General features: G+C 40.7%; 1 pseudogene; it reads right to left on the reverse strand.

Moving 5' to 3' along the window:
- Nucleotides 1–365: 365 nt before the first annotated feature.
- Nucleotides 366–23,099, reverse strand: part of LOC144769747 (killer cell lectin-like receptor subfamily B member 1B allele A) — a 157,150-nt pseudogene continuing 134,416 nt past the window's right edge.

The raw sequence follows: 23,099 nt of genomic DNA on the forward strand, positions 1-23,099 counted from the left end.
ATGAATTGTAAGGCACAGAGGCGCCATCTTCATTCTTCTCTGTTTCCCTTGCTATGTTTGTAGACCATAACTTTGTGATGAAAATATGCATTAAAAAGAATACGAGTGATAAATAAATCTGCATGTTTTGTGTTTTGATGCTTTTATTTGGACATTATCTGTGGGGTCCACACGGGCCCCTTCTTCAGACCCACAGCACCCTGCGGGGCCTTAAAGTATGATGCACAGAAGCCCTCTGGGATTTATTTTGCTGTGTTTGGAAGCAAACAAGCTGGTACCTGAACACGGTTACTGGGTTTTGATTCAGCTAGAACAATGTCCATCCAGCCTGGTGACGTTTGACAAGTGGAAAGACAGGGGTTTAATTTAATTGAATTCAAGTCTGGGCAATTTAACATCTCTAGGTACTGCACCCAACACCTCCTGGGCTTTTAAACCGGAGGGGACAAATGCTTTCCTAGTATTTTATTCCCAAGGGATTGACACCCGTCCTGCTGGGGGCTCCTTGATGCTGAAGTCATTGACTGCAGCTTCACACCCTGGAGCAGGAGGTCTCCGCTTCCTTCTGGCAGATCCAGTAGAACCTGTTGATGCATCGCGAGGATTCAATGGAGCCTCTGTACACCATTCCACACCCGTCTCCATCAGCAGAGCCAAAGACACGGAACCTGCAGAAACAGGGACATTAACGTGAGGCGGAGGCTGTCAATCATAGTGATATAGACTCTTATTATAGAACATGGGGCTCACAGACATAAAATTTAAAAAATGCTTTATTGGCTAATTTTGTAACAAAAAGATGCCACCTGTATGTGTTTCAAGATGGTGCACAGACATAATATCGACTCCAAAATATCGTTTGGACAGAATATCGAGTTTTAAATATCGTTTGGAGAAAATATCGACTAGACAGAATATCGACAGCCAAAATATCGTTTTTAAGGTAAGTGAAGTAATATCGACTGTAAATAATATAGACAGTGAAAATATCCAAGTATATAATCTAGATAGTAAAAAATATAGTTTTTTAAATAATATTTAATTATTTATAGTGTTTTTATGTTATAATATGTGTGAAAAGTGTCATTTCATTTTATAATTATTTTTAATTAATGATTTTTTCTAATTATTGTGTAATTTTATTCTGTAGCGGGTTGTGGGTTTATAGGGGAATAGGGTGGGAAGTAATTTAATTATAATTAATTAAATATGTAAATGTATTAATTGGTAGTAATAATTAATTAATTGGTAATTAAATAATATATGTAATTATTTAAAATGTAATTGGTAATTAATTTAATTTAATTGATTAATTGCTAATTATGTAAATTAAAATAATGTATTTTCTGTAGCGGGTTGTGGGTTTATAGGGGAATAGGGTGGGAAGTAATTTAATTATAATTAATTAAATATGTAAATTTAATAATTGGTAGTAATATTTAATTAATTAAAAAATATTTGTTAATTAATTAAAATGTAATTGGTAATTAATTTAATTGCTAATTATGTTAAATGAAAGGGGTATTTTTAGGGTTCAGGGTCAGTTTTTAGTTTTTGGGTAAAGGGGTATTTTTAGGGTTCAGGGTCAGTTTTTAGTTTTTCAGTTTTTGGGTAAAGGGGTATTTTTAGGGTTCAGGGTCAGTTTTCAGTTTTTGGGTAAAGGGGTATTTTTAGGGTTCAGGGTCAGTTTTTAGTTTTTGGGTAAAGGGGTATTTTTAGGGTTCAGGGTCAGTTTTTAGTTTTTGGGTAAAGGGGTATTTTTAGGGTTCAGGGTCAGTTTTTAGTTTTTGGGTAAAGGGGTATTTTTAGGGTTCAGGGTCATTTTTGGGTTTTTGGGGTACATATACAATATTGCCTATTATTTAATTAAATTGTGTTACTATATATATATGTTTTAAGAAATATGATTAAAAAATATTTTTTTTTACTTTCATTAATTATTTAATTATTAAAAGTTATTTTAAGTATTGTTAATTATATTTTAGTAATTAATTTTTTATATTAATGTAATTAAACATTGTTTTAGTAAAGTCAATATTTTTTACAACAATATTTTTGTAAACGATATTTTGTACTCGATATTTTTGTACTTACGTGTTTGTACATACAAACTCGATATTTTGGTTGTAGATATTTTTTGCTCGATATTTTGGGTAGTCGATATTTTGGTAGTCGATATTATTTCAGTGATCCTTTCAAGATATGTAAAGATGGGCGCGTGTTCCCCTAAACTGGGGGACAGCGGCACCCTGAAGCCAGGGATGAGCAACCAGCTTCAGCCAGCTACACTGTCATGACAGGTGACAGATTGTTGCATCCAATCTTTGCAATCCTGGCTTTATTTACACAAGTCATTGTTATGTGGTGTGTTAGTGCGAGTAGTTTTTTTTTTTTTTTAAAGACTACAAGACCCACATTGCACTTATTTATGAAACGGAAGCTCTGGCTGACATAGAGCATCTGGCCCCCCTGCACACTGATGGCTAGCCCGTGGACCCTCAGTGTCATAATGGATACCCGGTTGCAGCACAGGTGCACCTTCACTTACAGCGGCGGCTGGTCAGCCCCAGAGTGGATGGGAATCTGCTCAGACTTAATGACGAACAAGAAAAAGAGGCCACCTTGTCTTCCTGAGGGTATATCAGGAGCAGGGGGCAAACCTCTCCATTTTACTGCCACCTCTTTTGTCAAATCACCTTGGTAATCCGATACAACTTTAAATATCACAACACAATGAGTCCAAACTCAAGCCCATGCAAACTCAAACTACCTCAGGCAGATTACAAGCGGCAGTTTGAATTAAACACAACAATACAATAAACTAATTGGCTCCGGACCAGCCAGGTGAGATGTCATTAGATGAGGGGCATTAACTGCAGTAACGACATAGAGACAGATCACCATTCATGGCTGTGAAACAACACTGGTGAAACCGCTGCAGATCCCCACCCACCCACAACCATACACAGGGCTCACTCTGTGAAAGAATGAGTGCAGGTGCCAAAAGCGGTGCCCATAAGCTCATGGCGGGCAGGATTTAATGTTAGCCCACTGGATACCAAGGCTGCGTCATCTTCAATCCACCTTTAATCTTTAATCTTTCAATCCACTACCAGACACCCCCTTGCTCTACCTCACTCTTGCAGGTTCATACTTTCTCACACTGGCGGTGTTTTTCTATTTTTCTATTCTTCCTTCTATCTCCTTTGTGTGTTTTTCTCTCTTGCTCTCGGGAAATGTTGGATCAGGATAAATAAGTGCTGGTCCCTAGAAATGAGTGTTGGTGGCTCACACCTGCAGCCACCGGCTCAAAATAACCACAGAGCACACAGGAGCTCTTGATACAGGTATCATATGCCATGTGTCAGGTGTGTACAAGGGAAACAACATTGAAGGACCGCCTGCCCCAACAATGCAGCCAACCAACCAGGTGCCACGTTTCCCACACCCCTACACTCCAGACCAATCAACCGGAGCTCCTGTCTTTCCTGGTACCCCCTACTGAGTAACATCTGGCCAACACAAAGCGTCCCATGACTGAGAAGAACAGTACTCTCAAGCCTCACTCAGTCAGACTTCCGTCAGACCTCAGTGCTCAGCCACACCTCATATGGGAACCCTTGTCATCCTTCTTACACCAACAACACCTGGCACAACCACTTCAGGCACCTCATAATCCTGGAATAGCTGCATCCTCTCCTGCAGTCACTCACCATCTGGAAGCCACAGTGCACTAAGGTTCTTATTATGAGTGGCTTTGAGGGAAGGTGCACTTTATTGCATCCAATAACATCCAACACCCGCATGTGATAAATTGCGCCTGCTATAGGCATTTGGGAAATAACATGCAGTTTTGGTGCGTCCCACATCGAAACCCCATATCACGGTAAATACCGACTTTGTTTTTTTAAATCTGGGAAGTTTGACCTTTCAAAAATTACCAAAGGGGTCAGGAGTTTATCCCACATGGTAACTGTCAGTAGGGATGCAGTGGACCAGATCTTAAGATCTTGGAAATACTCCTGTTGTTTGTCCTTGTTGGATATTTATGAAGCGACTTCACCCATGCATCGGACCACCACTTGCGCCTTGTTCTTTGTAACTGCAAGGTTAGCCTGTTCGGCCTCCCACTGACTCTCAGTCTCCTCGAGGACACCATGATAGCTTTACCATCGGTGGTGATCTACAGTTCCTCAATCTGGTACCTAAGTCGCTGACACAACAAGGGATTCTGTGTATGCGGAGAGGGGGGGTCCATGCAAGAGTAGCCCACTTCTGTCCGTTATGCTTAAAGCTGATGTAACGCTCTCACATTTTGATACAAATAAAGCTACAATTTAGACACAAATATGCATTGCTAATTATACATTATAATCATAATATAAACCACTGTGGTGTGATTTATTACAACGACACAAAGGTATGTTCCCTGAATTTCAATGTGACTTTGGGTTGGTATTCTGCAGCGAACACCTACCCATAGAATTTAGCCTTTCACATGGATATGTGTCGGTAAATCTGGGACTATATACTGGTCCTTTATCCAGAGGTTCTTCAGTTCTTTTTAGGGGCTCCAGTGCCAAATTTTAAAATGTCCCCCGGGAGCAGTGATATTTTAAAGACAGATGCCTCACTGCTGGACCCAGCTTCACTGTCATGGAGGCAGCCTCCTCCTGTGTCATTGGGACAGGCAGTGAGTGTGACAAAGATACCCTTTTGTTTGTTCCACAGCAGTCACTATGTTTTAAGGGGCCTCTCTCATTCCACAAGTGACGTGGAAGGGGTAGAAAAGGAGCTCTGAAATCCAAAAGGCAGTGGTAGTTAAGAGTGCAAGGGGCAGGAAAGGCACCAGTCCTTGTATAAACATGTACTTATTGCAGCATGCGTGAACTCTGGGGTCTTTTGTTGACTGGGGATTCTGCACACTACGAAAACATTTACCACACCGAAATGCACAACTTGTACACAAGTGTGCATTAGTCTACTGTCACAATGTTAAAAATGCATCTGGTAAACGTACACATGTTCATTTAGGGTAGATCCATTGACCCAGGTCCAGCGTCTTCCTGCGGGTGTGGTGAAAAGTCCAATCCAAGCTGGCACAATCCATTTAGATGTGAGATAATCCTAGACACAATAAACACAAATATAAGTTAGGTACCGCACATTCACCTTCCCCTCCTCATGGACACAGCTACGTCAGAGCAACAGGATTGATGGAAATGAGTAAATAATTGGATTACTCCAGCCAAGCACACAAGGACTCTAACTCCAAAAGAAACATGGCATATGCCCCATGAAAACACTGGCAAACCTAGCTGCACAATGCAATTATGTAAATTGTATTTACATTATTTGTTCCAAATGTAATTTTCCACAATAAATATACATTTTGGGTATACTATATTGACACGTTGATCTTGCTTTTCTTTTTTCAAAGAAATAATTGTGCTTTGACATTTTACAAAAAGTTGACTGATCATTCATTCATACATACAAATTTTATTCAGATTGCATGAATCCCAAAAAAGCATCAAACATTTCACAGATCAGAATTTCTTTTTTTTCATTTTTTTTATATTTTTATTATTGCAAGAAGAACATCTTCATTAAATTTACATAATATAACAAATACAGACAAGAAAAACAAATGTAGACTAACAAATAACAACTGAGACAGAGGACAACCTTATACAGTTTCAAAAGTATACTTTAGAAGATAAGAACACAAATTTAAACTGGTCTCTTCTATCATTTGTATCCTGAATTTCACAGTTAAAAAAAAAGTACCCCACATTTTTTCCTTATTTATCAAAACCTTGGGACCTCTAAGTCTTGCTAGCGATAGTTCCATTACATTTATTTCGTTTATCAAAATCCACCATTCAATTACTTTCGGAGAATCCCTTGATATCCAGGATCTAGCTATGACTAGCCTAGCACAGGCATATACTATAGTTATTAAATCTTTATACTGGCTATGAACATCTTGAATGTCTAATAAGATCAAATGTGCCGAAAGTGATGGAGTGATAATTTGTTTCCTAGTTAGAACATCCGTTATCCCCTTCCAGAATGAAGTTAGCTCCGGGCACGAGAAAAGCATGTGCTCAATGCCTGCTGCTTCCATATTACATTTCGGACATTTTGTTCGATCATTTAATTGATTTCCTAGTGTCCAGCTTGATATTCTTTGAGGAGTATAGTACAGCTGAGTAATTGTTCTTAATAGCTGCAACCTCAGATTGGAAGATTGGACTACCTGGTTTATTTGGCGTAGTGAAGATGATATCTGTTTGGGGTTGATATTTATTCCCAGTCTAGACGACCATTTGGCCGCTATATTCCCACTATCATCTATTTTACCTGAGCCCAAATATCCATAGCCCAAGCTTATGAGTGATTTTATTTTATCCGAATATAAACATGCTAGTGTAACTGAGTGAGACACTTCTACAATTTTCATCTTACGAAGTAAAAAGTCTCTATTTGAATGTATTTAAAATACATATCATCATTTAGTTCGAATAGAAGTTTTAGTGTATCAAAATCTAGAAAGCCATTTGGGCCATAAAAATCCCCCAAAGTGCTAACGCCATGGCTGGCCCAAAGATTCCCTGTCCCATCTGAAAAAATACCAGGTAGTCCTGGGTTGCCCCATATTCTAAGCTCGGCATAACAAAAAGAAATCTTATCTATAGTCATAATTTGGTCCTAAATTTTCTTAATGTGTCTAGCTGTCTTGAATTTTACTCTTTTAAAGTAATTTGGGTCATGTTCACAAAATAAAAATGTATTGCAGTCAGGTCCCAACATATACTGATGGTAAAATAACGAGCTCTCGTTTTTCAACAAACTTCGTATGCGACGGAAAAAGGTAGCAAAAAAATATAGCCTAAAATCAGGGAATGTTAAACCTCCCTTTTCAATTGATAATTCCAGAAGTTTCATAGATCTGCGCGCTTTTTTGTAGCCCCACACAAAGCTACTACAAATACCTTCCAATTTCTTAAAAAAAAGTTTATTAAGTTGTAGAGGGATGGATCTAAATGAATATCAAAATTTGGGCAGAATCTTCATTTTTACTAAATGTATGCGCCCCACTAAACTAAGCGGTATCTTGTGCCATTTTTTTTAAAGTTAAAGTGATTTCCTTTAGCAATGAATCATAATTCATTGTTATTACCTTATCGATGTTAGCTGCCAGCTTAATTCCTAAAAAAGTCGCACTTTGGCATAGACCCGGAATCCGGCAGCGTAGCTAGGGGGGGTGAGGGGGGCGGACAGCCCCAGGTGGCACTGTTTTGGAGGTGGCAAGCACTCATTTGTGACCCGTTGTGGCGGCCTTAGTGATTTATTTGGGGACACTCACTGTCTGACACTTTGTCAGTCAGTGTTCCCAGCCCCTAAAAAAATTATTAAGGCTGCCGCAACGAGCCTCCAGTGCCGTGCCCTCGCCGCGGCACAGTTTGTTCAAGTGCAAGCAAACTCACCTGCTTGCAACTGCTGCTTGCAGCCACGCACGCTGCAAGCATGGGGGTGTGGTCGCGACCGGGTCACTCCGAAGTCAGGCTGCATAATCATGGCCGAGCCGACGCTTGCCACTGGAGCACTTGCCGCGGCCACACTGAGGCTGCAAAACCGTAAGTTACTGATAATTACATTTACCTAAAATAGCCCCACAGCGCGCAGCTACGTAGGGACGCTTCAGCTGCGACTCCCATGGTATCACTGCAGTACCTCAAGGGCTATCCGCACTGAGTCCTACAAGAGTACTGTGCTACCCACAGCGCACACACAATAAATCATGCAAGTTCCTCTAAACCTTTCCACACGTGCTATGAGGGTCCGAGAATCCTCACCCTGCCTTCTCACAGTTTTTAAAAAAAACATAACTTCATCAAAAACTTACTCCCTGAATACTATAATGGCAGCCCCATTTTTTGTGTCCATTCAATCAGCTCTCGGTTTACTGAGACTGCCGCCAGTTCCCCCACGATACCAAAAAAGCAGACTGGCCATATCTTGAAATTACGGTACCACAAGAGGCCCGTGGGAACAACCATCCAGATTTCACTATATTTCTAACCTCTTTATGCTCACCCAGAGTGCCTCTTTAAACGCACATTTCTGAAAAACGGCAGACTGGCTCCACACAAAATAATGAATATTGTTTTCTAAACCTCATTTCAAGATATCAAGACTGCTGACTCTGGATGAAATAAGGGGGCGAGAAACTAATCGTGCACCATTGACTGTGACATTGAACAAATTGTCTTGGGAACGAGGAGAGCAGAGAGGATACAAGAGTCCAGAAGGGGCACACCAAGACAATATTTCTCCAGGTTTCCCACTCTATAAAACGAACAGGGTAAGAGTGAATGTGGAAGGCATAGTGTCAGAAACAATTAACTTTGGTACTTGAGCAGTATGCTTTCAGTGTCACTGTAGAAACGGAGAAAAATATAATCAAATGTTTCTGAGTTAACAACATCTAGTCTGGCTGTAAATCCCTCCGAGCCTTATGTTGCATAGTGTCAGAGGACATCCACTACCTGTGAGTTTCCTTCACTCAGATAAAACTACATATCCAGAAAAATGAACGATAAATCAGAGTGCACAGCAACACGTTAAAAACCAGCAAACAGCTTTGCTGCTTGCCACCAAAGCATTACAATTTAGACAAACTAAAACAAATAACAGTTACTGCAATGACTGATTCCGCCACTCAGTTTTTAGGGACCAACCCTGACAGCAGGAAGCCTCAACAGAAAACAGAATGAAATGGGGACGTTTTTGACAGACTATGCCCACCATAACACCAGTAACTCACCGCATGTCCCGTTACGAATACGGAGACACTAAGAGCCCGATGTTCAGATTGGATTGGAATGAGTAAATATCTCTCGCTTCCGATTTTGGCACAGGCAGTTTCCACTGCGGCCTGTCAGGAGATAAGAGTACGTGAAACAGCACCACTTTGCGAAAATGACTTTGAGATCAAATCTGAAATCGCAACAGTGACACGTATAATTAAAGGGGCACACGTTTTATTTTGTACTGAACACACTGCCTGCCCCTCTTCTGTCTTGTGTTTTCAATTCTTCTCATTGACTTGCTGTTTTGTTATTTTGTGCATGTGATGCGCTTTTTGTCTCTGTTCACTCAAAACCAAACTGACCTGTTTGGAATAGCTTGTTGTAAATGGACGATGAATGTGGCACTAACGAGGATGCTGCATATTGTTGAACCTTGTAGAAGAGGACATTGAGTAGTTTTCTAATGGTCCTATTAGGCAAGAGCATGGATGTGTTCGGTTTATTGTACCCGCCTTTGACAGGTATTCTGTTCTCGTTCTTCCAAGACGCAGTATTTCAAGTTACTAATGCAGAACCTTGCTATACTTGAGCATATGCAAATTGCAGCATCATACCTGTTTGAAAGTTGTGCAAGAGAAAATTAAAAGAATATGATGGCACTTAAGCCCACTGACTTACAACATAATGAATTCGAGTGGACTTTCCACATTCGTGTTTCTTTGCTATAAAACCAGGGAATGGATCTGCATGTGGGAGAACCTCGTTGGCCCCATGTCCGAATAATTGTTAAAAGCTAATACCTTTAGGTGTATTTGCTGGCTTGAAAATGCTTTCCAGTGTAGATCAATGCATGTAGCCTTATTGTGTAGCTGAGGTTATTCTGATAGGTCGTCTCGTTGAAAACATTTGTCTCAGTTTTGGAATAAATGTATTTTTTGCATTTGAATTCTGATACTCATGTAAAGCGCTCTGATACCTTCGGGTCTAGCCAGTGCTATATAAAACCTTTCAAATAAATAATTGTGTCTGCAAAACTGTGCAGTAGGGTTAGCGCAAACACAAAATTCATGCTCGAAAAACATTTGAGCGCTTTATTCCCCATTGATTACTGCAGAACTAAAACACGGGTGGAAATTCACATTCAAATAGTGTTTGCACCCCGGTGTATTTTTTGTGATCACAAAACTTGGAATAAAGTCACAGTAGCAGGATGTTTATCTAAGATCGAGGTAACTATTGGCAGCAATACTATGTGTCTCTCGGACATCTTTCAAGTGCTCACCGTCCTTTTCCCCCTGCACCCCACCCCTCCAAGGGGCGGCAATCTGAGGGATAGCCCCGGGAGCCACAAGCTCTAGCTACGGCCCTGCCGGAATCGGTTCCAAAGGTTTATAATTGGCAATAACCTGCGTCTTGCTTACATTTAATTTGTATCCTGACACATCTCCAAAATTAGCAGCTTCTTTTATTATTTCTGGAATGGCTCTAACTAAGTCCGTAGTAAATACCGCTATGTCATCCGCAAAGGCGGTTATTTTTAAGCTCTTCCCGCCATGTTGTGTTGGAATGATGTTATCTTGAGCGGACAATGTATTTAAAAATGGCTCCAAAGATAAAGCAAAGAGCAGAGGCGATAGAGGGCAGCCTTGCCTCTTTCCCCTCTCTATCAAAAAGTTTGCTGACTCAGTTCCCTCATAACTGATCTTGGCCATTGGATTGTCATACAGCGAAGGTACCCAGTCTATATATTGACCCTGGATACCGATCTTCTTCAACATCTCCCACAAGTACTCCACCCCACTCGGTCAAAAGCCTTTTCTGCATCTAACATGACCATTCCAAGTGGGGTGAGAGTAGTTGAGGCTATGTCGAATGCTGTAATTGCCATGTTAAGAGATGAGGGACTGAATAGCCCCAAAACCAAATGCACAGCATAGTGCCGCTTTTAGCGTGCACCTTTTAATTGAACAACTGGTAGCTTGTAATTTTTTATCAGTATTATTCCAAATTTCGTCATATGTTAACTTTAAGTTATCTCCATTTCATCCAAGATCCAGCATTCGGGGTATAATGCCAATTTTCAGGTTTCTTATATTCAAATCGTGCCCATCCAGGCCTTTCAAAATGAATACGAATGATACAAAAAGTCCATCGCAAGCAGTCTTTACTGTTTCATATGAAAATACCCAATGCATTTCGGGCTGCCATAAGCCCTTCGTCGGGGGTCACTGCAAGTAAATCATAACATAAATGAATTACTGCCAATTTTCCACTGCATAAACAACTTTAAGACATTTTTATCACTATTATATTCCCTTCGTTTTGTGAACAGACACTATCACGATATTACATAGACCCACTGAATCTCCCTCTCAGTTATATCAGTGTCCCATTCCGTGCCTCCATGCTCTGGGTAAAATTCAAATACCTAACACGCTGTTAATTAAATGGGTTAATCCTGATGCTACTCCCACCCCTCCGGTTCTTTTCATTCATTACTCATAACGCTGCAAATATTATTCTAAGACAATCCCTCCCCCTTTCTTTTAAACATCATCAAATCGGTTAGTTTGTATCCATGTGTGCTACTACGTTCGTTTTTATACAAACATAATCCCATTTCCAGCTTACAGTCCTTCAAAACTGTCTAAAAATACCTGCAGCCTAGCTGTTTCACCTCACGACGTACCTGCTTAACTGATGAAACATCGTCTCCCTCCCTCGTCATGATTGCTCCAAGCTGTTACAAAATATCACGCCCATTCTTTTAAATCATTGTATCCCGTGATTCTCCCATTCCATAGGCCCACAACATGAAACTTCCTGTTCCTCCCTTTCTAAACACGAAACAAAGAACTACATTTTGCAGGTACGTCGTGAGGTGAAACAGCTAGGCTGCAGGTATTTTGGGAAATGGGATTATGTTTGTATAAAAACGAACGTAGCATCAGGATTAACCCATTTAATTAACAGCGTGTTAGGTATTTGAATTTTACCCAGAGCATGGAGGCACGGAATGGGACACTGATATAACTGAGAGGGAGATTCAGTGGGTCTATGTAATATCGTGATAGTGTCTGTTCACAAAACGAAGGGAATATAATAGTGATAAAAATGTCTTAAAGTTGTTTATGCAGTGGAAAATTGGCAGTAATTCATTTATGTTATGATTTACTTGCAGTGACCCCCGACGAAGGGCTTATGGCAGCCCGAAATGCATTGGGTATTTTCATATGAAACAGTAAAGACTGCTTGCGATGGACTTTTTGTATCATTCGTATTCATTTTGAAAGGCCTGGATGGGCACGATTTGAATATAAGAAACCTGAAAATTGGCATTATACCCCGAATGCTGGATCTTGGATGAAATGGAGATAACTTAAAGTTAACATATGACGAAATTTGGAATAATACTGATAAAAAATTACAAGCTACCAGTTGTTCAATTAAAAGGTGCACGCTAAAAGCGGCACTATGCTGTGCATTTGGTTTTGGGGCTATTCAGTCCCTCATCTCTTAATGTTTTCGCAACTGGAGGCAGTAGGGCATGCCTTCAGCCAATCTGCACGCAATCTTGTCTAAGGAGGATAAACATGGAGTTTTGAAAATAGACGCGTTTAAGAAGGGTGTGCATTCCCTCATCATACATAAACGTAATTGCCATGTTGACATGGGCCGTAGTGTCTCTCCCCATCATGAACCCATGTTGCTGAATATTGACTAGATCCGGCATAATAGGGGCTAAGCGATTGGCCAAAAATGTTGCTAATTTTTTTGCGTCAGAATTAATCAAAGAAATCGGCCGATAGGAGCCACATTCCTCCGGGGTTTATTTTTCTTAAGAAAAAAAACTATTTTGGCTATTTTCCAAGATGTGGGAGCCTTTCCTGACTCCGCTATGGAATCAATTACTGACTCTAAAAGTGGAAGTAGTTCCTGTGAACAAATTTTATACAGTTCCAGGGGTATGCAGTCCTCTCCAGCAGCTTTTCCCAAAGGTAAGGCTGAGATTGCCTTTTCTATTTCAGTTAATGTTATTTTAGAGCTGAGTTGTTTAACAGCTTCAATATCTCTTTGTGTAGGCATATGTTTATTAAGATACTGAAATATTTTAGCCTTAGTAGGAGCGTTATCTGGTGTGTATAGATTTTGATAGTAATTAGTAAATTGATCTCGAATTTCTTCTGGCTGATCGTAGTTACGTTGATCTAAACCTTTGATTATTCTAATCTTTGTTCTAGCTTTCTTATCAGCTACCTTGTATGCCAACACTTTACCAATTCTATCCCCTCCTTCATATTGAGCCAATTTGTACTTGTGTATTTTTGCACTATATCTTTCTCTTAAAGTCTTTTTAATAGATGATTGTAGTTTTAGCAACTCCATTCTTAATTCTTCAATTTTTGCTTTTCCTTGTTTAGTTGCCTCTGCTAATTGCTGCTCGATTAACAAGATGTTAGAAGTAGTTAACTTTGTATCTCTGCGATTTTCAGCATTTTTCCTTAAAATATAATGCTGGGCAAAGCCCCTTATACTACACTTAGAAGCGTCCCAAACTGCGTTAGTCGTAGCCGTATTAACATTCAGCTCTATATATTCTTTAATGTATTCTTTTAATAATGAGACAAAATGATAGTATAAATAAGTACCTTGGAAAAGTAAAAAGTCGTGTAATCGATAATTTCAAATTCTAATAGTATCGGGTTGTGGTCTGATGTAACCCTCGGGCATAATTCCATATTACAATTTCCCGCAATTTGATCCGTTGCCCACACCATATCAATTCGAGAGCAGGATCTATGCGGCGCTGAATAGTATGTGTACCCAGCTATATTAGGATATTTTGAGCGCCATACATACTTCAAATTATGCAGTCTACCGAGCTCCATAATTGCGGCCCTGACCTTACGCATCCTCCTTGAAGTGCCTTGTCCAGTAGAATCTATTTTATAATCCATAACGCAGTTAAAATCCCCCATGACCAATACCTCCCCCTCCCACTCCAATAGCTCTATACTTAGCTGCTCATACAGTTTAGGATCGTCTGTGTTAGGCCCATATACCAAACACAAAACAAGTTTCTTAAGTTCAAATTAAACCTGAGCGATTGCCCCCCTACCCCGTGCATCTGATACGGTTTTAATCATTTCAATCCCTAATCGCTTCTGTTTGAGTATAGCCACCCCCCTAATAGAGGCTCCCAAGGTTGAACAAACCACTAGCTCGTACCCCATTTGAGACAGCAATTTTCTATCTTGATAGCCAATGTGTGTTTCTGTCATAAGCGCAAAATGAGGTTTATACATATCTACCTCCTCTTGTACCAATCTCCTCTTCTGTTTACCATTGAGACCAGCAACATTCCAAACAAGTAGTCTAATCATAAACATATCTTATATTCATACATTTGACTTTCCTCTGTACACAGAATTTGTCAGTAATGTATAGCTTACTTTTATATAAACCATTATTCCTTCCTGCAATAAAAATGTTCTCCCTTTTTTTTGACCCACCCTTGACCACAAACCCTCCTACCCCTCTCGCCCCTCCCTCCCTCGAGTCCCTAAAGGGGGAGCAACCCTCTATACTCTGCTGCCGCTGGAGTGGCAGCAAAGTGAAGTTGCAAGCAAAGAGGCATCTCCTACCCACCTCCAACATCAAATCTTCATTTTATTAATAAGGAAAAGCAAGAAGATAATAGAAAATAAGAAGAAAAAAAAATTATATATAAAAAAAGGGCAAGTTGGGAGAAAGATCATCCTATTACAACCCTTTATATATTTGCATTTGCTTGTTCAGATTTTTAATATTGGTTTAGAACCGTCTATGTTACCTGAAAAAAAATGTTACCTGAAAAAAAAAAATAGACATTCTGACCACAATTTCCACTTCATTTTCCCCTTTCAAGTGTAAATTTTTCTAAAGCCTGAACCGCCCATTTCTAATCACCTTAAGGCGGGCTGGCTCTTGTAAATAGACCAAACATCCTATGGCCTTAAAAGAGTCGATCAGTTTGCGAAGCTCCCAGCGTCTATCCATAGTTCCTTTGCTCAAGTCTGAGCGTACAAAAAATTTGATATTATCCATTGTCACAGGGTTATTAGGCTTGGCTTTGAGAGACACTGCTTGTCTCAGCAAAAAGTTTCCAAAATAAATCAGAAGAGGTCTGGGAAATGTATTATCTTTGTTCTTTTTAAAGAGGGGCAATCTGTGAACTCGCTGTAATTGGGAATCCCAGTCCCAAACTGATAGATCGCCAAATGCCTTTTGAAATAAGTTCACCACAAAAGACCTGGGGTCAGCTCCTTCTGCCGCCTCCGGGATCCCAAAAAAGTCTAAGGTTATGCCCACGTGCCCTATTCTCCATATCCTCCACCTTGGCCTCCAGTTTGGATATTCGTATTGAATGAGAGTTAGTGAGCCATTCGGATCGAGTTGCAACTTCTTCAACTTCCACAACTCTGTTTTAATTCTTCCATCTCCTGCGTTACCCCGCCTAATTTTTTGCATACTTCGCCCATAACTGCATGCAGTTTGGTGTTATCCTCTCTTAATTGCAAGAAATGTTGTTGACCTTCTTGTCTTTGAGCAATAAGAGTCTGCATGATCAGGTCCATGGAGGAGGTATTTAAATGGTCTGCTCTATCTGTTTCCTGAAGCTTTGTTTGCGCATGTGCCGTACATAATAGTGCGCTGTGATCGGGGCCCAAGACCGGAGTAACAACAGGAGGGGAACTGCAATCTATGTCCGCATTCACATTATCCATACTTAAAGTACCCAGTAATCTAGTATCTGATATTGTTTCTACTGACACAGCGTTTAAGTTTAAGGTGTTTATTTGTAGGCTAGTGGAAATGTTATTTACTTGATCACCGAGACCAGGAAGACCGTCACCCAGGCCCTCGTCACCAGCCGTCTGGACTACGGCAACGCCCTCTACGCCGGTACCACCGCCAAGCTCCAGAAGAGACTCCAGCGGATCCAGAACGCCTCAGCCAGACTCATCCTCGACATCCCACGAACCAGCCACATCTCCGGACCTCTGAGAGACCTTCACTGGCTCCCCGTCAACAAAAGAATCACCTTCCGCCTCCTCACCCACGCACACAAAGCTCTACACGACCGAGGCCCGAGTTACCTCAACAGCCGAGTCAACTTCTACGCTCCCAAACGCCACCTCCGCTCAGCCAACCACGCCCTCGCCGCCGTCCCCCGCATCCGAAGAGCGACTACAGGAGGAAGGTCCTTCTCCTACCAGGCCGCCAAGACCTGGAACTCCCTCCCCCCCGACCTGCGCCTGACCCAAGACCACCTCTCCTTCAGGAAGAAGCTGAAGACCTGGCTGTTCGAGCAGTAGCGGCACCCCCCCCCCCCCCAGCGCCTTGAGACCCTACGGGTATGTAGCGCGCTCTACAAGTGTCATTGATTGATTGATTGATTGTATCCACAGAGTCTGTTAAAACTAGAGTGCTGGTTTTTGTAGCCGCCACTGAGTCTGAATCGCTAGACCCAGTATTAATAGGCAGGTTTGTTGCATCCGCCCTCTCTGGAATTGGTGTTCTCGATTTCTCTGATCTCAAGGATGATATTTTATCCCTTGAATTCAAATCCTCTTCATGGCTAGCTCCTGATGGCCTCAAAGCCATACTCTTAAAACCCCCCTTTGCTTGGATCCATTTTCTTAGAGGGCTATCGTCTATATTCACCTTTCGCCCAGCTCTGGTTGTAGAGGGATCTTTAATCATAGAGTTACTAACAATTTTCTTCATTCTGGTTTTAGCTTTCATTTTAGCTTTTCTTGCACCAAGAGATTTGGTAGTATTTAATCTATTGTGTGTAATTTCCATCTCGCTCTCATTCTCTTCTGGCAACTCTTCATATGCGGCATTTAAGCTCTCTTCTGCCGCCTCTAATTCTTCAGTCAGGGTGCATTCTGTACCGCTATTTTCAAATGGGAGACTACAATCTTGTTTCTCTGCCCCAGGTACGATTATAGCAAAATCTGTTAGTGACTGGGTTAATTTTGCTGTATCTGAAGGCTCAGTACCATTACAGCTAGTATTAACGAGGTCGTATCTAAAGGTATAGTCGTAGCATTGTCATCTTCATTGATACTCCCTTCCTCGTTTTCCCTGTCTGCCCCTTTTTCGTTTTCATGTCCATTTATATTTCCGATTCCAATTCCACCTCCGCTAATAGGGACAGGATGATTCTCCATGTTAAGCGCTGCTGTATCAGTAATCTCTATTATTTCCTCAGAAGCCTTCAATGGATTAAGTGGGTTGAATGTGTTTAAATTAATATCCTTGTCATGTTGGATTTCTGGCGTTGTCATAGCTACTTTAGAGGTAACTGCCTCTTGTGCCTTGCTGACTATCTCTGTTAGCTCGCCTTGATGTTTATTAACATTGCCATTGTCCAGTTCCTCCATACAATTAGCCAATGTCTTGTTATTACAACTTTTCCCATTGTCGAACATAGATGGGCGGAGCAGCTGTTTGGGAGCACCCGGGGTGCTTGCATGAGCGTTTGCTCCTTTAGTTCCTACAGCCACACCCGAAAGTATCTTAGCTTCACAGTTAATTACCTTCGGGTTAGTTGCAGGGACCGTGCTGGGAGCATCCAATTTCATCGTCTTTCCCGTCCAGGTAGAGCGGGTATTCAATTTTGGCGCCATCATGCCGGTCCCAGGCTTCTCCCACAAGCTTCAAGTGACACAGGTTTTAAGTTTTTTCGTTTTCTCTTTCCCGTTCCACCTTTTTAAATCTCAGTAGCTTCAAAATTAGGTTATTGCAAACCCGCTTTCCTCATAACTTCGTGCTGGGTAGGGGAGCTAATCCGTGCTGCATCCTTCACCTGGCGGCATCATCCCGCCATCTTGACTCCTCCCTCCTCACAGATCAGAATTTCATTGCACATTTAAAACATCATTCAATAAATATTGTAATTAATTAAGATATGTATGCAGACAATAGCAGTGCTTTCATCATTTAAAACCTTAGCACAACTACACAATAATTTCGCCCTCCTGCTTGAAAGTGAAATTTATTAACAAAATCGTTTTAAAATATCCATGATTACTTCATCTCAAAGCTCTTGCTCAAAAGCTGTTGTGTATACATAAGCTGGTAGCTGCATAAAACCTGTTCCTATCTCTTTCTAAGTGCTAAACACATCCTTTGAAAATCAGGAACTGCCCAGCAAACTTCTTCGCTTTCCATACCTTGTAAATAGCATAAGCCTTCTGTAATAATCCAAGGGAGGCGGTTCAGTTGATGGAGATAGATTTATTAGATGGCATAACAGACACAGCCAACCAGTTCAGTCATAGTCTTAGGTAGAGTGATTCCCTAGTGGAATGCACCCAATCAACATAGCAAGGTTCTAAGAATACATAGATGTCACATTTAAAGGGACAAGGTATCAATATGCAGTAATAGAAGAAATAAAACAAACCTAGAATATTACATCATCTCCTTTTCTTAAAAGAATGAATTATCATGAAAGAAAGAAAATACAAGAGAAAAGAAAAGAAAGCAGAATGAAACACAGCCTGATTCTCAACATCCATTTGTAATTTTACTCTCTAAATCTCAAAGGTCTATTTACAATGCGAGAACTCTTCCTGGTACCAGTGTCAGCGGAGGAAGACTTATAAAGTACAGATGTATTGGAGGAATTTCCAGAAACATGTGAGGATGTACTAGCTTTAGAGGGAATATCAGAGTCACGGACAATTTTTGCAACTCTATTAAGATTCCACCAGAAACCACCTTCAACTTGTATGGCATTACCTGTAACTTTAACAACTTTTACAGGAGGTCCAAACTTGCTTTCCCCTTTGCTGATATGCCCAGACTTTCGAATCCGCACACAATCACCAACTTCCAATACACTTTCTTTCGTTCCTTTCCTTACATCGAAATATTCCTTTTGTTTGGACTGGGCAAGCAAGACATTACTTTTAACAATGGACATGAGACTTGAAACATTTGAACTTGACTTAATCCATTTGGACATCCACCCAGGACAAAATGAAGTGTTAGGCTTCCGATCTCTCATTAACTCAAAAGGAGAGATCTTAGTGGAGGAGTGAGGAGTGGTCCTGTAAAACCAAATCATGCTTTTCAAAGCTTTACTGACCTCAACGTTGCTACTCCTAGCCCACTTTACACAATCGCCAACAACTCTGTTCATCCTCTCAACGAGACCATTCCCTTGAGGATGATAAAGGGAACTTTTGACATGCTTGACACCAGACTTGAAGAGAAATTCGGTAAACTCATGGCTCACAAATTGTTTCCCATTGTCGGAAACCAACACTTCAGGAAAACCCTCCCTGCTCCACACATCACAAAGAAATTCAATTACACTCTTGGTATCAGCGTCTTTGGTTAGTTTATACTCAGGCCATTTGGAAGCATAATCAACTAAAACCAGAATGAACCTGAAACACCCACTGAGCATAGAGTAAGGGCCCATTATATCAATACCCAGTTTAGCCCAAGGACGATCTGGGCATTCAACTGGCATAAGAGGGGGAACCCAAGTCTTGAGACTTTTATCAGAAGATTTACATATACAACATTCTGCAACAAAATTATCAATGTCTGAATCCATGGCAGGCCACCAGAACATCTCGCGAATCCTTCGTTTAGTGAGAGAACAACCTAAATGGCCCTCATGAGCTTTGACAATGATGTCTTTTCTAAAAGCAAAAGGAGGGATAATTTTATCGTTGCGCAATAAAATACCGTCCTCAACGGAAATCTCATGTCCAACTTTAGAATAGGGTTGAAGAGAAGCAGACAACACTTTTTCACGTGGCCAACCCATTTTAACAAAGTTGCAAACATCTTGAAGAATACTATCTTTCTCAAAAGCCTTTCTCCACTCAACTTCAGAACAAACTTGTAACTCAGGAATATCTACGCAAGCAACTAAGCAATCATCACAATCCTCATCAATAAGATTTGAAAATGGGATGTCGACATCGTCATCACACACAGCAGGAGGAAAGCGGGACAAAAAATCAGCCCTTACGTTTTTTCCTCCGGCAATATGCACAACATCAAAATTGTATTGTAAGAGTCTGGTGACCATTCTTAAAATCCTGGGTGTACAACACTTAGTAAGGCCACTCCCTAAGATGTTAACCAAAGGTTTGTGGTCGGTTTGAAGTAAAAAACGTCTACCCCAAATGAACGGTCTGAACTTCTCAATGGCCCAGGTGCAAGCCAAAAGCTCCTTCTCTATTACAGAGTATTGAATCTCGGCTGATCTCAACACTCTGGAAGCAAAACTGATGGTTCTTTCCACACCATCTTCGCTTTGTGTTAAAGTGGCACCAAGACCGACACAACTTGCATCAACGGTAAGACAACAAGGTAAAGTAGGGTCAAAGGGCTTAAGTACAGAATCAGACGTTAGGGAAACTTTCACTTCTTCAAAAGCTTTGACACAATCTTCACACCAAACAAATTTGACCCCTTTTTTCAACAGATTACTAATGGGACGTATAATGGTCGCATAATGGGGAATAAACCTAGAGTAGTATTCGCAAATACCCAGAAGAGATTTAACTCCAGTTTTATCAGATGGAGTGGGAGCTTTAGAGATGGCGTCCAAAAGTCCAGGTCTAGGTTTAATTCCGTCTTGTGTCAAAATATGGCCGAGATACTCGACTTCAGTACACATAAATTTGCATTTTTCAAGTTTCAAAACAACACCATGATCCTGAAACAAACTAAGAACGTTATCCAAAACACAATCATGAGAACCTACATCTTTGCCAAAGATCAAAACATCGTCTTGGAAGACTGTCACACCCTTAACATCTTGCAAAATATTACCTATAACTCTCTGAAAGACCGAAGCGGCCGACGCTAAACCAAAAGGCATCCGTCTATACTGAAACGTACCCAAAGGGGAAATGAAAGCAGTGATGTGGCGGGAATCGGGATGTAGCTCAACCTGGTGGTAGGCACTGGCTAAATCAAGTTTGCTGAAAAACTTTGCTCCTTTGGTAGCTGCAAAAAGATCGTTAATTCGGGGAAGAGGATGGGAGTCTACCCAAATCTCTTTGTTGACTGAGCGAAGGTCAACACAGACCCTAAGTTTCCCATCCCTCTTACGGGCTACGACTAAAGGCGAAAGCCAAAGAGAGGATTCAGTAGGTTCAATCACACCATTCTCACATAACATTTCCAGTTCTTTCTTCAAGTCATCTCTGACGCTGAAAGGCACACCCCTAAGTTTGTGTTTAACAGGCGTTGATCCTTCTTTAACAATGATCTTGTGCTTGAAACCTTTTATTTTGCCCAACTTTGAACTAAAAACAGAGGGAAATTTGCATTTGAGCATTTCTAAATAATCAGAACATGTAGCAATAAAAACTTGTTCCCTCGCACCAGGTTTAAGTGTCATTCCGAAAAGACCCTGATGGAACCAGCCCAATATATTGAGTCCTTTAATTGCAACATAAATTTTCCCTCTAATCTTCCTTCCCTGAAAACATAAGATGTCTTCAAAGAAGCCAAGGAGACTAATCTTCCTTCCTTCGTAAGACACAGGAGCACGGTCTGGAGGAAGAAGAGGACGAGTGTTATTCCATGTAATGTCAAATAGACCCTTATCAATCATGGTGATTTTAGCACCAGAGTCTACAAGCAGTTTCAAAATTTTATCACCAACAGCCACATCAATAATGGGGTCAACACAGGAATCAGGATCACCTTCGATTATTGATTCATCAGGAAAATCAGAGACAACACCAATTGTTATCTCAGAATCTGAAGAAGAATCAGAATCCACAACACCTACAACAGGTTTATCGAAACTTTTCTTGTTTTTCAACTTAAGGCAGACCTTAGCAAAATGTCCCAACTTTTTACAATAGTTGCATACAACGTTGGATGCAGGACAAGAAGAGCCTTTAAGGTGTTGGGAGTTGCCACACCTCATGCACATTTGAGAGGAAACAGCTTTATTCCAAACTTTACCTTTAGTGAGATTAGATAAGGATTTTTTTTTATTGAACCTAGAAGAAGGATTTAAACTTAAGGCGTTTATAGGTTCAATAACTTTGTCCTCGAGTTCTTTGAGAGAAACCATGGATGTCTCTACACTTTTAGCTAATTTAATAGTGTCGTCAAGAGACGGATCACTCAACGCTAATAACTTTTGTCTGATGTTCTTATCCTTGCAATGACACACAAACTGATCCCTTATAAGTTGTTCATTGAAGTTCTCAAATTTACATTCAGATGCTAATCTACGTAAAATAGAGATATAAGTATCAATATCTTCGGAATCATTTTGTTTTCTCTTAAAGAAAGTGTGTCTACGAACCATAAGATTAAGTTGTTTATCAAAACGTATTCGAAGTTTCTGAATGGTGTCACTATATTCATCAGAAACAGCACCTTCTGTAATAGGTAGATCAGGGAGATGTTTGTAAACTGACCTGCCCTCAAAGCCTAGGGAGTGTAGTAGAAGACATTTTTTCCTTTCAGGGCGAAATCTAGATGCTCCAATAGCTCCTAGATAATTCTCAAAAGCATCATGCCAAATTTCCCACCTTATAGAAGGTTCGCCAGGAGTTTCCAGAAAAGCTGGAGGTGGATTGACTGACTGTAGAGTAGACATACTTAGAAAATTATTTGACCAATAGAATCAATAGTATCAGTAAAGTAATGCTAATGGTATGAACAACAAAATATGTACCATTAAACCAAAATTGCGTACAATAAAACTGTGTGTACAAGTAATAAATATGGGAACAAGTGTCAAATAAAGTGTTAATAGGATAGAGGCAAAATAGTGTTTTGTTCGTAATTTAAGCAAGAAGAACTGTGTGCCTCAGCGAATACACAAGAAGAGCTGGGCACATGGATATGTTGAAAACCACTTAGGAGAGTTGTGAGTACACGAGAAGAGCTGTGCGCATAAGTAACTTGAAAACGAGAGCTGTGCGCATCAGCGAAAAATTTGTTGCTGGAGAGCTGTGCGCATAAGTAGCTTGAAAACGAGAGCTGTGCGCATCAGCGAAAAATTGGTTGCTAAGCAATGAACGCTGTGCGCATCAGCGGTGAATGCGCGAAGACTGTAAACAAGGGCTGTGCGCATCAGCGGTGAATGCGTGAAGATCGTCTAGTACGTCATAAAGACAAGTCGTAGGACCAATCCAGAAGGTCAAAGCTTTTATCCAATAGAAAGGCACAATGGAAAACGTAGGGTGATGACGTACGACGTTCTTCACAGCGCTCTTCACAACGTGA

The sequence above is a fragment of the Lissotriton helveticus genome, chromosome 7, assembly GCF_964261635.1.
Source record: "Lissotriton helveticus chromosome 7, aLisHel1.1, whole genome shotgun sequence".
In the NCBI taxonomy this organism is placed as follows: domain Eukaryota; kingdom Metazoa; phylum Chordata; class Amphibia; order Caudata; family Salamandridae; genus Lissotriton; species Lissotriton helveticus.